The sequence below is a fragment of the Carassius carassius genome, chromosome 16, assembly GCF_963082965.1.
Source record: "Carassius carassius chromosome 16, fCarCar2.1, whole genome shotgun sequence".
NCBI lineage: Eukaryota > Metazoa > Chordata > Actinopteri > Cypriniformes > Cyprinidae > Carassius > Carassius carassius.
In genome coordinates, this window is record NC_081770.1 from 13714875 (window position 1) to 13727658 (window position 12784).

Genomic DNA, 12784 nt, shown 5'->3' on the forward strand with positions numbered 1-12784 from the left:
TCTGAGCAAATACCTTTTCTGAGTTCACTATTAAATTCTAAACGTGGATTAATTGCATCTTAGTCAAATGTGTCAAATGTGACAAATAACGCATTTGCATAGCAACTGTTACTTGTATTGTGTATTTAATTTTGTCATAAGTCACTTACCCCCATGTCGTTACAAACCCGTAAAAGCTTTGTTCATCTACGGAACACAATTTAAGATATTTTGGCTGAAAACCTGAGAATTTTATTTTTAATTTAATGTAATTTTAATTTAAAATCTGGAGGCCTGTGACTGTCCCATAGACTGCCAAGTAAATAACAGTGTCAAGGTCCATAAAAGGTATGAAGGTCATCGTCAGAATACTCCATCTGCCATCAGACGTGCAATCTGGGTTATATGAAGCAATGGGAACACTTTTTGTAAGTCAATAAAACAAAAATAATGACTTTATTCAACAATTCCTTTGTCAACAGTCTCCTGTTTAACAGCCTCCTCTGAATAAAGTCGTGGTTTTTCTAAAAACAAAAATAAATAAAGTGTTTCTGTTTTCATTTTCATTTTGGGGTGGAGTATCCCTTTAAATTAGTCTGTATTTTTTAGCATTGCATCTGACATTATATTCGTTATTGTGTTTAGTTTATTCTTTATTCTTGGACTCTCTGATGCAGCTCTATCTAGATGATCATAACTCTGCAAAATTCATTAAGACATTATACCAGAGACAGGGTGACAACAGATATTTTATGGATGACAAGATGACTGTGTCGGTCCTAATTTCTTCAGGTATGGAAGGCAAAGTCCATGGTAAATTACTATACACTTCTAAACTTTCACCTCATTTTTCCTTTCATTGAACACTGTTACTTGCATAGTAAACGAGTCAAGGCAGGGCTATCTTACTTTGATTTAGGGACCTTAACTTTTTCCATTTGCATTATAATGCATCACTATAAATGTCAGTACAGTACATATTTAACTCTGTTTACTAACTAATAAGTAAATGCTTTTTTTCTGTATTATTAGCTACACTGTCAGAAATAGGGGTACAGTAGGAGTCCATTTCTGTCCCCCAAGGTACAATCTACACTAACGTACCCCATAGGGCTTATTATTGGACCTCAAGGTACATGTATGTACCTTTTTGAGGGTCAAAAAGGTACATATATGTTCCAACACATTAAAAGGTACATATATGTACCATTTCTTTTAAAGGTTAAGGTACAATTTGTAGAGCCAGTCCTGATTGGCTGCTTGAATCTCAATTTTAAAGAACGTCCGGTTTCTTCTGTTTCTTTCTTTTCGCGGAGACGAAGTCATACCACGGTTACGATTTGGGTAGTCCAGGTGCCAAAGAGTAAAAGTCCTGCCATATTTTGCTCCATCCATGAACTCAGCAGATGATTTCATCAGAGGAGGAAACAAGTCATTCCTTCCAAGTCACAAACGAGTCTTGAGTCAAATCCCAAGTCCTCGAAGAGTAAAAGTTAATGAGATAATTAAGTGACTAATTAAATGAAAATACATTAGTGATGAACACCTGCTGTTTACAATCAACATCACTGAAGAAAAGAGAAACACAAGAACTACAACTGACTTTAAGCACAGCCTTGCATGAAATCAATTGAAAAAAAAAACTTGCCACCATAATTGTGGTGAGTATTTGGTTCAGTTGAGCTCTTGAGCCTTTAAGCAGTGTTTAAAAAGTTGCTTCTAAACAATTGAATTATTGTTTTGCAGCAAACATTTGTGCAATGCTGATACAACTCTTGATCTAGCAGATGTCTTATGCTTATGATGACTGTATGATCTTGATAAAATTTCTTGATTATGCGAGAAGAGTTCGTGGCTTAGTTGTTAGAGAGAACTGCCGTGTATTCACTGCTCTGTCTGTGCACTTTGGATGGGTTAAATAAGGAATACGAATTCTGAGTACGGGTCACCATACTTAACTGTATGTCACTTTCTCAAAAACGAGAGAGATCTCATTATGCAAATGCCACCATAATAACGCTTCAATATTAAGAAAAAAAAAAACACTTTGGAATTAGGCATTTAGCCATGAACATTTATCATAAGATCCTCAACAGTGGTGAAAATTATTATTCATACTGCAGTGCATTATGGAAGTAATTCATGTATTGCAACATGAAGCATTTTGTTGATTGTCACCATTGTAGAGATTCATATGCTGGCTCTTGATATATGTGTGTGTGTGTCTAAAAAGCACTGGAGTTCAAACTTCTATATGTGTTACAAATAAAAAATCCATACCCTGTAAATATTAGAGCAATGCTTTTTTGTGTGCATGCTGTAGTGTCACTGGAATTATTCAAAGCCTAGACATGTGATAAGAAAGAAAACAAAAACATTTGCGATATAGTTAAACCTGCTCATTGTAACTATATGTTTTTCATATGTCACAGTTCTGCCTTCTCCACAACACCCCATGCAGAGCTACAGAGAGAGATCTAACAAAACTAGTCAAGGGTCAAGAGCACAACTAAACCAAACACTGATCTCCATGATGGTGGCATCATTTTGGTGGCATCATTTCCAATTACAAGACACCACCCCCCAGCACTGTGGAGAATCAACGACTGGCAGACGATCTGAACGAGTTTTACTGCAGGTTTGAAAGAACACCCATCACCTGCCCTGAACACCTCCCCACACAACTATTCACACCAATAACAACTCCTGCAACCAACCCTGAATGCCTCTCCAAACAAACGTTCACACCATTCACAACTCCTGCAAACAACCCTGAATGCCTCTCCAAACAACCGTTCACACCATTCACAGCTCCTGCAACCCATCCTGATCACCTCTCCAATCAACCGCTCTCACCATTCACAACTCCTGCAACCAACCCTGAATGCCTCTCCAAACAACTGTTCACACCACTCACAACTCCTGCAACCCACCCTGAACACCTCTCCAATCAAGCGCTCTCACCATTCACACCTCCTGCATCCCCCCTCTCCCCCACACCTGCAATACAGATCAGCGAGGATGCGGTGCGCCAGGTCTTCCGGAAGCAGAAAAGGAAAAAAGCACCAGGCCCAGATTGCGTTACACCAGCCTGTCTGAAATCCTGTGCTGACCAGCTGGCCCCCATCTTCACACAGATCTTCAACAGATCGCTGGAACTGTGCGAAGTCCCTTCATGCTTCAAATGCTCCACCATCATCCCTATCCCAAAGAAATCCAAAATTACAGGACTAAATGACTACAGGCCTGTGGCTCTAACGTCTGTAGTCATGAAGTCATTTGAAAAACTGGTGCTGGCCCACCTGAAAGACATCACTGGACCCTTGCTAGATCCTCTTCAGTTTGCCTACAGAGCAAACAGGTCTGTGGACGATGCAGTAAACATCGGACTGCATTATGTTCTGCAACACCTAGACAGACCGGGGACCTATGTGAGGATCCTGTTTTTGGACTTCAGCTCTGCCTTCAACACGATCATCCCAAACCTCCTCCTGCCCAAACTAACTCAGCTCTCCATGCCCACCTCAGTCTGTCAGTGGATCAACAGCTTCCTGACAGACAGGCAGCAGCTAGTGAGGCTGGGAAAATACACATCCAGCACCCGTACAATCAGCACCGGAGCTCCCCAGGGCTGTGTTCTCTCCCCACTGCTCTTCTCCCTGTACACTAACGATTGCACATCTAAGGACCCCTCTGTCAAGCTCCTGAAGTTTGCAGATGACACCACACTCATCGGCCTCATTCAGGACGGTGACGAGTCTGCTTACAGACAGGAGGTTAAAGAGCTGGCTGTCTAGTGCACTCTCAACAACCTGGAGCTTAACACGCTCAAAACAGTGGAGATGACTGTGGACTTCAGGAGAAACCCCCCTGCACTCCCCCCACTCACCATCATGAACAGCACTGTGACTGCAGTGGAGTCATTCAGGTTCCTGGGCACCACTATCTCTCAGGACCTGAAGTGGGACGTTCACATTGACTCCATTGTGAAAAAGGCCCAGCAGAGGTTGTACTTCCTTCGCCAGCTGAGGAAGTTTAACCTGCCACAGGATCTGCTGAAACAGTTCTACTCCACCATCATCGAATCCATCCTCTGCACTTCAGTAACTGTCTGGTTCAGCTCAGCTTCTAAATCTGACCTCAGAAGACTACAGAGGGTAGTCCGGACTGCTGAGCGAATCATCGGTTCAACCCTCCCATCTATTCAAGAACTGTACTTATCCAGAGTGAGCAAAAGGGCTGTTAAAATCACTCTGGACCCCTCACATCCAGCACACTCCCTGTTTGAACTGTTACCATCTGGTCGACGCTACAGAGCACTGAGCACCAGAACGACCAGACACAGGAACAGTTTCTTCCCTCAGGCAATCCATCTTATGAACAGCTGATAATAACTGTGGGACTCACTACACTATTTATATACACTACACTTTTTATCCAACACACATACTTAGCGTACACTTAAATATTTTGCACATAATATACATGTACATACATGGAACACACTACACTACTTATATTTATATACACATACACTTATTTATCCAACACACATACTTAGCGTACAGTTAAAACTTTTCCACATAATATACATGTACATACATAAATGCTCATTTTAATATACCTGCCATACATTGTCAATTTGTATATTGTCAATCCTTACCCACCTATTTGTATTTTTTTGTATTTTTTATTCCTTATTGTGTTTTTTGTTCTGTCGCTGTTATGTTGCACTGCGGAGCTCTGTCACGAAAACAAATTCCTCGTATGTGTGAACATACCTGGCAATAAAGCTCATTCTGATTCTGATTCTGATTTTAACTAATAAAACATCAACATCTGATCCTCTGTAATTCTCAATAACAGCAGGTGTTAATCACTAATGCACATTCAATAGTCACTTAATTATCTCATTAACTTTAAATCTTTGAGGACTTGGGATTTAACTTTAGAGTCGTTTGTGACTATGAAGGAATGACTTGGTTCCTCTGGTGAAATCGGCTGCTGGACTTTTACTCTTTGGCCCCTGGACTTCCCACCTCTGTACAAAACTGGTCTCTTAAGGTACAAATCACAAGGGTACAAATATGTTCCCTATGCCAAGTGTACAAAAGCTGTACCCTTGAGGGTACAGCCCCAGTGACAAGCTATTGTACTCCTAAAGGTACAATTATGTAGGCCTACTTTATTTTCTGAGAGTGTAGATGAGGCTGGGGACTGCAATATGGAGGAGAGTGAGAAGTTACAACCTACTACATGTGAACAGTCCTCGATACCCACCAACTGTGGCTTCACCAGGCACCAAACACTGTACTTAATCGATTTAATGCATCAGAACCAGGAGAAAGAGGGTGAACTTCCCAAAAATCTAAATGAACTACGGAACAAAGTAAAATCATCCAGAGGAAAGAAAAAAATGTTCTGAAAGGACATGGCATGTAAGCTGTCCAGTCAATTCAGAGACACAGAAAACCCAGAAAAAGTACAGAGAAAGTGGTACACACTAGAAGATGCTTACAAAAAGCTGGAAGACAACACTGTAAACCCGGATAAGTTGAATTTACTTAAAAAAACTGAGGTTTTTTTTTTTTAGCAACAAAAGAAACAAATCCATGGTCTAATAGGTTTCTAGTGTGTAGTTTCCTCAGTGATGGCACACTACAAATTTGAAATCGGAAATTTATAACCAATAGTTAAATTTAACACTTTCTCAGTGTATATATGGATACCACCACACGAGTGTTAAATCATCACTTTTAAAAGTGGTGACACTTGCAACACCAATACGGTGTTAAAATGTAACACTATTGGAGTTAAATAACAACACTGTAATAAGTGTTTTAAACACAACAACAACAAAAACATTGTGTGTATATATATATATATATATATATATATATATTATATAAGACACACACACACATATATATATATAGAGAGAGAGAGAGAGAGAGAGAGATACATTAATTCACAAAACAATGAATGTTTACACTTATTTATTTATTTTAACTGAAATATTGTAATTCTTTTTCCCTGCACCAAAATGTCTTCACATTCAGTGTTTTCAATTCATATAAAGAACATACTTTACAACAATTAAAAAAATGTCAAAGCAAATCAGTGCAAAGGCACAAAAAAACTTATTTGGTCCATATGTATTCTCAATTTAATCAGGTTTATAGTGCTTACATTTATCTGCTAAAACCACAGCATCTCAGTCATTACCATTAACTATGAATGCAGGCCCATACTTTGCTGATTTGGGACCCGGTGCGAAGTAGGAAGCGTTCCCGGGGGGTGGGGGGGCTCATTCAGTCCGTTTACACCTCAAGTGTGGAGTCCGGTGCAACTGCATCAGTTGCACCCCCTAAGGACGGCCCTGGCTTAATGTATGTTACTGATCACTGAACAAAGTCTGTGCCAATGGCGTTTGGACCTCCTTGGAGAAAGTAGTCTCTTTCTTTTTTTCAGGACGACAGGATGTGGTTCTCTGCACTTTCCATCTAAGCAAGAAATCCACTCCCACTTGCAGCATCACAAAAGTGCTTCTGTAAAATTGGGGAGAAAAAAACAATCATTTTACATCCATTTATCAAAAATATTATTAACAGGTGAAATATCAGACAAGTATCAATTACAATACAATAATAGTTCACTCAAAGCATTTACCCAAAAATTCTGTCATCATTTTTTTTCATCCTCATGTGGTTCCAAACCTGTATGACATACATGTCTTACATGGTGTCTGTAGAATGGCATGAGTATAAGTGAATAACAATTCAGGTGAACAATTTGTTTTAAGGATTATTTCGCCACAATTTTTTTTTTTAAATGATGTCATCATTTATTTACCCGACTGCTGGTCTCTGTGCATGAATATGTGTTCATGAGAATCTATTAGCAAAGCAATTCAATCCAACTCAACTAGGAAAAGCACACAAGTTGTGAAAAATGAAGATTAATAAAAACAAAGCATGAAATACAACATATGTGCTTTTTTTCTCTGAGGTAAATACATCTGCTGTGCTCGTTGCAACATGAAGTTATCACGTTAATCTGTCAGCTGTCATTTTGACAGTCATAACAACCAAAGCTCTAGTAAGGAATCATTGAAAAAGATTCAACTCAGTGAAGAAAGTACACAGTTTTTTTTTCACAACTTTTGTGCAACTAACTAAACTAATAGTGTCTCATGAACACACAGTCATGCACAGAGACCAACAATCTAGTCAGGATATTTGTTAAATAATATGAAAAAGTTCAGTATGTTTCTGATTCTTTCTATGATTCCTGATTTCCATGCTGATCTCACTGCGCTGAGGGCTCTGTCTATCAAAATGTATGCGCATAAATGGGACAGCACATAAATAAATGACAGTACCAAAAAAAATCATATCTAATCTGTAGTTCATGCTACCCATGTGTCATATTCCAAGTCTTGTGAGGGCACAAATTCACTTTGAAGGGTGAACAATTTAACTCATGCATTATAGAGGATTTGAGTATATTGAAAAGTTTTTTTTTTTTACGTATACAAATGAAACATACACATACATACATATATATGGAATAAATAACTAAAATACAATATACTTAAACTCAACATTATGAAAACTCATTAAATTAATGCTTAGTATAATGACAAAAATGACAACATTTGGTCAGGACACATGCAAGAAACAATTAACATTACTGATATTGCTATTTTGATATCAAATTTAATCTGTGAGAAATGTTTCAGATCGTCTAGGCACACACAGCATACAAATAGCATTAACGTTACTAAATAATATTATTTTATGAAATAACGTAACGTTACATATAGCAAATGAAGTAAAACACTTACTTACCGTGTTTTCCTTGTTAAAACCAACTTCCCCGTCTGCTCCGCTTTGTGAGTGAAAGAAAATATCTCTCTGAAGGTGTAGGAGCGCACAACATATTAATGTCACAATAAATCAATATGCTGTTATAAAATAGATATTTTAAATGAGGTAAAACGCTTACTTCTGGTCTTTTCCGCGTCTGCACCATCATGGTCTGCTGCACAGCAGTTCAAATCTGTGAGGATCCGTTAGGCTCGTTTAGGCGCACAGAGTATTTATCACCATAAAGTAATATCATCTTATAAAATACATGTAAACGAGGTAAATCACTTACTTATGGTGTTTTCCTTTGATAAAAAACGAATTTCCCATCTTCTCCCCATCGCGAGTAGAAGAAAATATCTCTCTTGAGAAAAAGTTTTGGAGTAAAGCACATAAATATCACTAAAAACCAATATGAAGTTATTAAACACATTTTAAATGAGATAAAAACACTTACTTTTTAGATTTCCCATATAGAAACTAAAAGACGTCCTCGTCTGTTCCGAATCGTGAGTGAAAGGAAATGTCCTTGAGAAAAGTTTATGCGCACACAGCAAATAAATGTCATTATAAACGATATGATATTACAAACCCCATTTTATGAGTAAGATTATACACTTTATTTCGCCGTATTCCGTCCTCATACGAGCCGCGTCGTGAGCAAAGAAAATGGCGTCTGTGAAAAGTATTTCAGATGGGTCAGGCGCGTGCACACGAGCAAATGTCCCGGATGTGACTATTAACACTCAAAGGTAACTCTGAGTATTTACACCGGCCAGAGGGGGCTGTTTACACTAGCTATAAAATTCAACACCACAACTTTAACACTTTACTCTAAAAGTCCCCAACACTAGGATTTCAACACTGGATAATTTGCTGTGATGAAAAAAATAAGATCTTCCTCTTTACCTCCAATCATTACAATATTGTACAGCACCTCTTCAAGTTTTCATCAATTTTACGTTAACATCAGGGACACAACAATAAAATCCGGAAATCACAAATTTACCCGTGACTCCATGGAAAATAATTCGCGATTTCATATTTTGTTTTTGACCCTATGAACCACTGGACACGCCTCGGCATGAGACGGGAAGCGCCAGGATGCAGCAGTTAGTAACAGGCAAAACTTGATGATATTGAGTTGTTTGAACTCAAACACATAATTACAATAAGATAGGCCATTAAAAAGTACAGTTTACTCAGAATTCTTAAGTAATGTAAAGAAATGACATGTTTAAGTAATACAAACCCAATTTGTTTGAGTAGAAACTACTGATTGGACTTAAAAACACAAGTACAATAAGAAAGGACATGAAAAAGTTCAGCTTACTCAGAATTAACAAGTAATGTCAATAAATTAGAAACGTAATATGAACTCAATTTCTTGAGTTGAATTAAAATCTGGGTTTACAGTGAATAATAGCAACACAAGTAGCAGTTCAATGAGATTTCAGTTTTTAAAGAAATGGATGCCCTGTTGTGTGACCAGCATGACATAAGTTTTCCTGTTGTGGCGACAGCTGAGAGTGTTGAGATATAGGATATAGGCCTCATAGGCCTTAAATGTAGAAACGTGCTTCAGAGAGTGTTACAACAAACACCTGCAGGAGGGACAGGACAGTGGTCTTCTTGATTATCTGAGGGAGTCAGAATTAGCTACAGAAAGGAGTCATGAAGAAATTCTTGCATAGATGTCAGCTTCACAACAGTCCTTTGAACAAATAATGTTGGCATTGTAAGCCCACATAAATACAGGCGCACATCCTTTACACCACCCTATTGTTTTTGTCCTCTTTATAGTTCTTCATGTCAAAACACTGTTGCCGTCTTGATAAATGAAAAAGGTCATGAAAAGTTAAGATATTGTTTTATTTTTTATAGTACACATTTAACAGACAATTGCCAACAAAATTTGTTGCATAGGAAAATAGGTGCTAATATAGTTCTTATAAGCACAGGTTTTCTGTTTCATTAACGCAATGTGACAAACAAACTGATTTCAAATGCATTAACAATAAAACAATTCTCCCTTTGGTAAGTGTAGTCATCTTCTGCTCTTTTACTTTTTCTTCATGGGGCATCCAAAGAATGGAAAAGGATCCCAGGATAGTTCTGAAAAAAAAAAAAAAAAAAAAAACAGGTTCCCTATTTCCCCAGCTCAAAATGACATACAAGTAATATTTTAATTTAAAATGTATTGCTTGTCTGTGTTTACAATAAACAATTAACAATAGAATAACACTGTCATGCTTACTTTAAGTGTGCTCATTTTATTCATTTTCATCTCCATCTCTGGGGCATCCAAGACTCTGGTAATGAGATCCGAAGACAAGTTGTGCAAAACACAAGCAGCTAAAATCCCCTGCACTACAAGATATTCCCTGGCGTTCTGGATTTCTTTGATCCTTCACCAAGACATTCAGATGCCCAAAGGCATGCTGGACTACCACTCTGTCTTGGCTGAGTCTTGTGTTGTGGCATTCTTCTTCGAAGCTCAGTTGTCACGCTTTGGTGGATACATGCGCCCTATGCTGTCTCCTAGTCTGTGTCCTTCCATTCTTTCTTACCTTTTATTAAAAAAGGAGAAGTCCTCAGCATTAAATGTTCACTCTGTTTATGTTGCTCTTAAAAAAAAAAAAAAAAAAAAAGTAGCAAAACACAATTCGGAAGCAGGGAAGCTTTCAACTCCAAATGTATTAAAATGTAAAAAAAATTGCTGTAACTTTTCTGCACGTTCACTTTACTGCCAAGAGATGGCGCTACTGTCACAGTTGCCAGTTTGAGTCATATTAATGTATAAGATTCGTATATGAAACGGTAATATTAGGCTGCATCATGTTGAGTGTCGTCTGGTGGTTACTTTGTAAAGTCCAGAGTCTGTTGGCCTGTGGTCATGAAAATGCAAATTCATCTTTAAAAACTCTAACTGAGGTTATCAAAATATTTAAACTGGATTTTGATTTGTCATGTGACAGACAACAATATCGTGATGGAGGTGTGTTTAACAGCGATCACAAATCGAAAGTGTTTCAAAGACTTCCTGCTGCACACGACTGTCTAAACTACTGCAAGTAAGTTTAAATAGTAACACGAATACAATTGTTTATGTTATTGTTTAACGGATTTCCCAAGTGTGATTTAAATGTTAATTTATTTCATGTCTGCCTGTTTCCTGAGGCAGCCATACTCAAGCGCGTTACCGTTTAAAGCGAAAGTTTATCGAAAAGTATTTTTTGAAAGGTTTTTAAAATTTATTTTTATGTATTTTTTTACACCATTTTTGCATCACTCCTCACATCATAGGTCTGTATCTCTAAATCTATAGTATTAATAAATCGAAAGTTCGAAAGTATTCCTAAGTCAGACATTTCCAGCAGGTGCAGTGCTTTGTACTGGGCCTTTGAGAGCTTGACATACAAATGTTGTTCGTTTGTTTTTTATGTATTAGCTACATTCTTCGCACCAATAGTTCTGTCTATATGAATTCCAACTGTTTCCTTGAATGTTTATAATAAAATTATAATAAAAATGTCTAAACAGCCATATCTATACTAACAGACATGCCTCATTTAAGGTAAGGTTATCTGGCTCGGGAATGGTTCAGCATTATTTCATTGAAATATTTGTGAGCGAGATTAGCCACATAAATGTGTCCTGATCTGTAAGCAAATACAACACAGAGTTCACTGAAAGCAACAGATTGGCTATTTACTGCATTTTACTCATGATCAGCTTATTTCAACATAAAAGGCCGCAGGAGAGAGTCATTTTTTATTAGTCCGTTTCAGAACAGTTCTATGCAGCTGAGCATTTACTGTGCAGAATAATTTATGGCCAGAGACTACCAAAAAAATCATTGTAATAACAAACTTAGCAAATTTCTCTTAAAGCAAATTTGTGAAGAAGGAAGGAAAAAATTAAAGAAACACTGCTTTAACACTGCATTCAGGACCAAAATCCAAAAATGAATGCTATTTTTTTTCTGTAAGTATTATGAAGAATGTAAATGGTACAAAAGCAATTGACAGCATTCAGTGTTGTTTAGAATAACCCACAGTGGGCTAATTCTCTCAGCAGTTTTGTCTCTCTGTTTTACTGACAGGAGGTCTTTTAGGGGTCCCTTATTACTTAAGGGGGTCCAGAAAATATGATGATTTATCATGTTCCACAAACTATGCATGGTTTTGAAACTTGCAGTTATAAATTAACATTGAAAGTTTATTACCTTTTAGAAATAATCCATTAAAAATGTTGCGATTTGATGAGTGTTGCGCTAATATTTTCAGTTCTATTCGTTTGTGTGTTGTCTCAAGGACCTGCCCACAACAGGGGAACTATAATTAATATTTGTGGATGCTCCACCAACTGAATATTGCGCAACACTGGGTTGTGTGAATTCAGACAGATAGATAAACTGCAACACACCGATATTCCTTTTACAATAATGTTAAAGAATAAAACAAATGCCAATATTTTGGTTTTCATAGCATATCACTGCATAAAAAACAGTATTCATTGTTTTACCATCAATGTCATCAATCACTGTGTAAACATAATTAGTAGCACTTCAAAATAAGGTCCGTTAGTTAAGTAAGGAATAATTGAATTCGGACCGTTGAATTATTTGAAAAATAATGCACCTCTGCGAAGCGTAGTGGCCGTTACACCTCGGGTGTGCATTATTTTTATAATAATTTAATGGTCCGGAGTCAATTATTCCACTTATACTAGGGTTACCACACCTCAAGACATCGATCAGATGATTTATTTAAAGGGATTCGTTTGGTTTTTGTACTTAAATCGCTATTGTGAGTAGGACTATTTCTTCCGCATCTCATCCAATGCCTCTTTCGCTAGTACCAAAACATCGTTTTAAAGTTGGTAACGGAGGCTTTAGCCGTTGATAACATTCTAATGGAGTTATTAATGAAGTT

The 12784-nt window shown here is 37.4% G+C and overlaps 1 protein-coding gene and 1 long non-coding RNA gene across 4 annotated transcripts in view; one reads left to right on the forward strand and one right to left on the reverse strand.

Moving 5' to 3' along the window:
* LOC132159554 (uncharacterized) overlaps nt 1-12784 on the forward strand; it is a 1375546-nt gene that overhangs the window by 1233805 nt on the left and 128957 nt on the right. The gene's annotated exons all lie outside the window — the stretch shown is intronic.
* Nucleotides 6257-8550, reverse strand: LOC132159087 (uncharacterized). Of its 3 annotated transcripts, none has more exons than XR_009437776.1 (4): nt 8305-8507; nt 7987-8040; nt 7826-7895; nt 6257-6482 (listed from the first exon to the last, which is right to left on the reverse strand). It is a non-coding gene; the product is annotated as an uncharacterized LOC132159087 (long non-coding RNA). The 3 variants fall into 3 exon arrangements; XR_009437777.1 differs by having other exon boundaries at nt 6257-6527; XR_009437775.1 differs by lacking the exons at nt 7826-7895; nt 7987-8040 and having other exon boundaries at nt 6257-6527; nt 8305-8344; nt 8440-8550.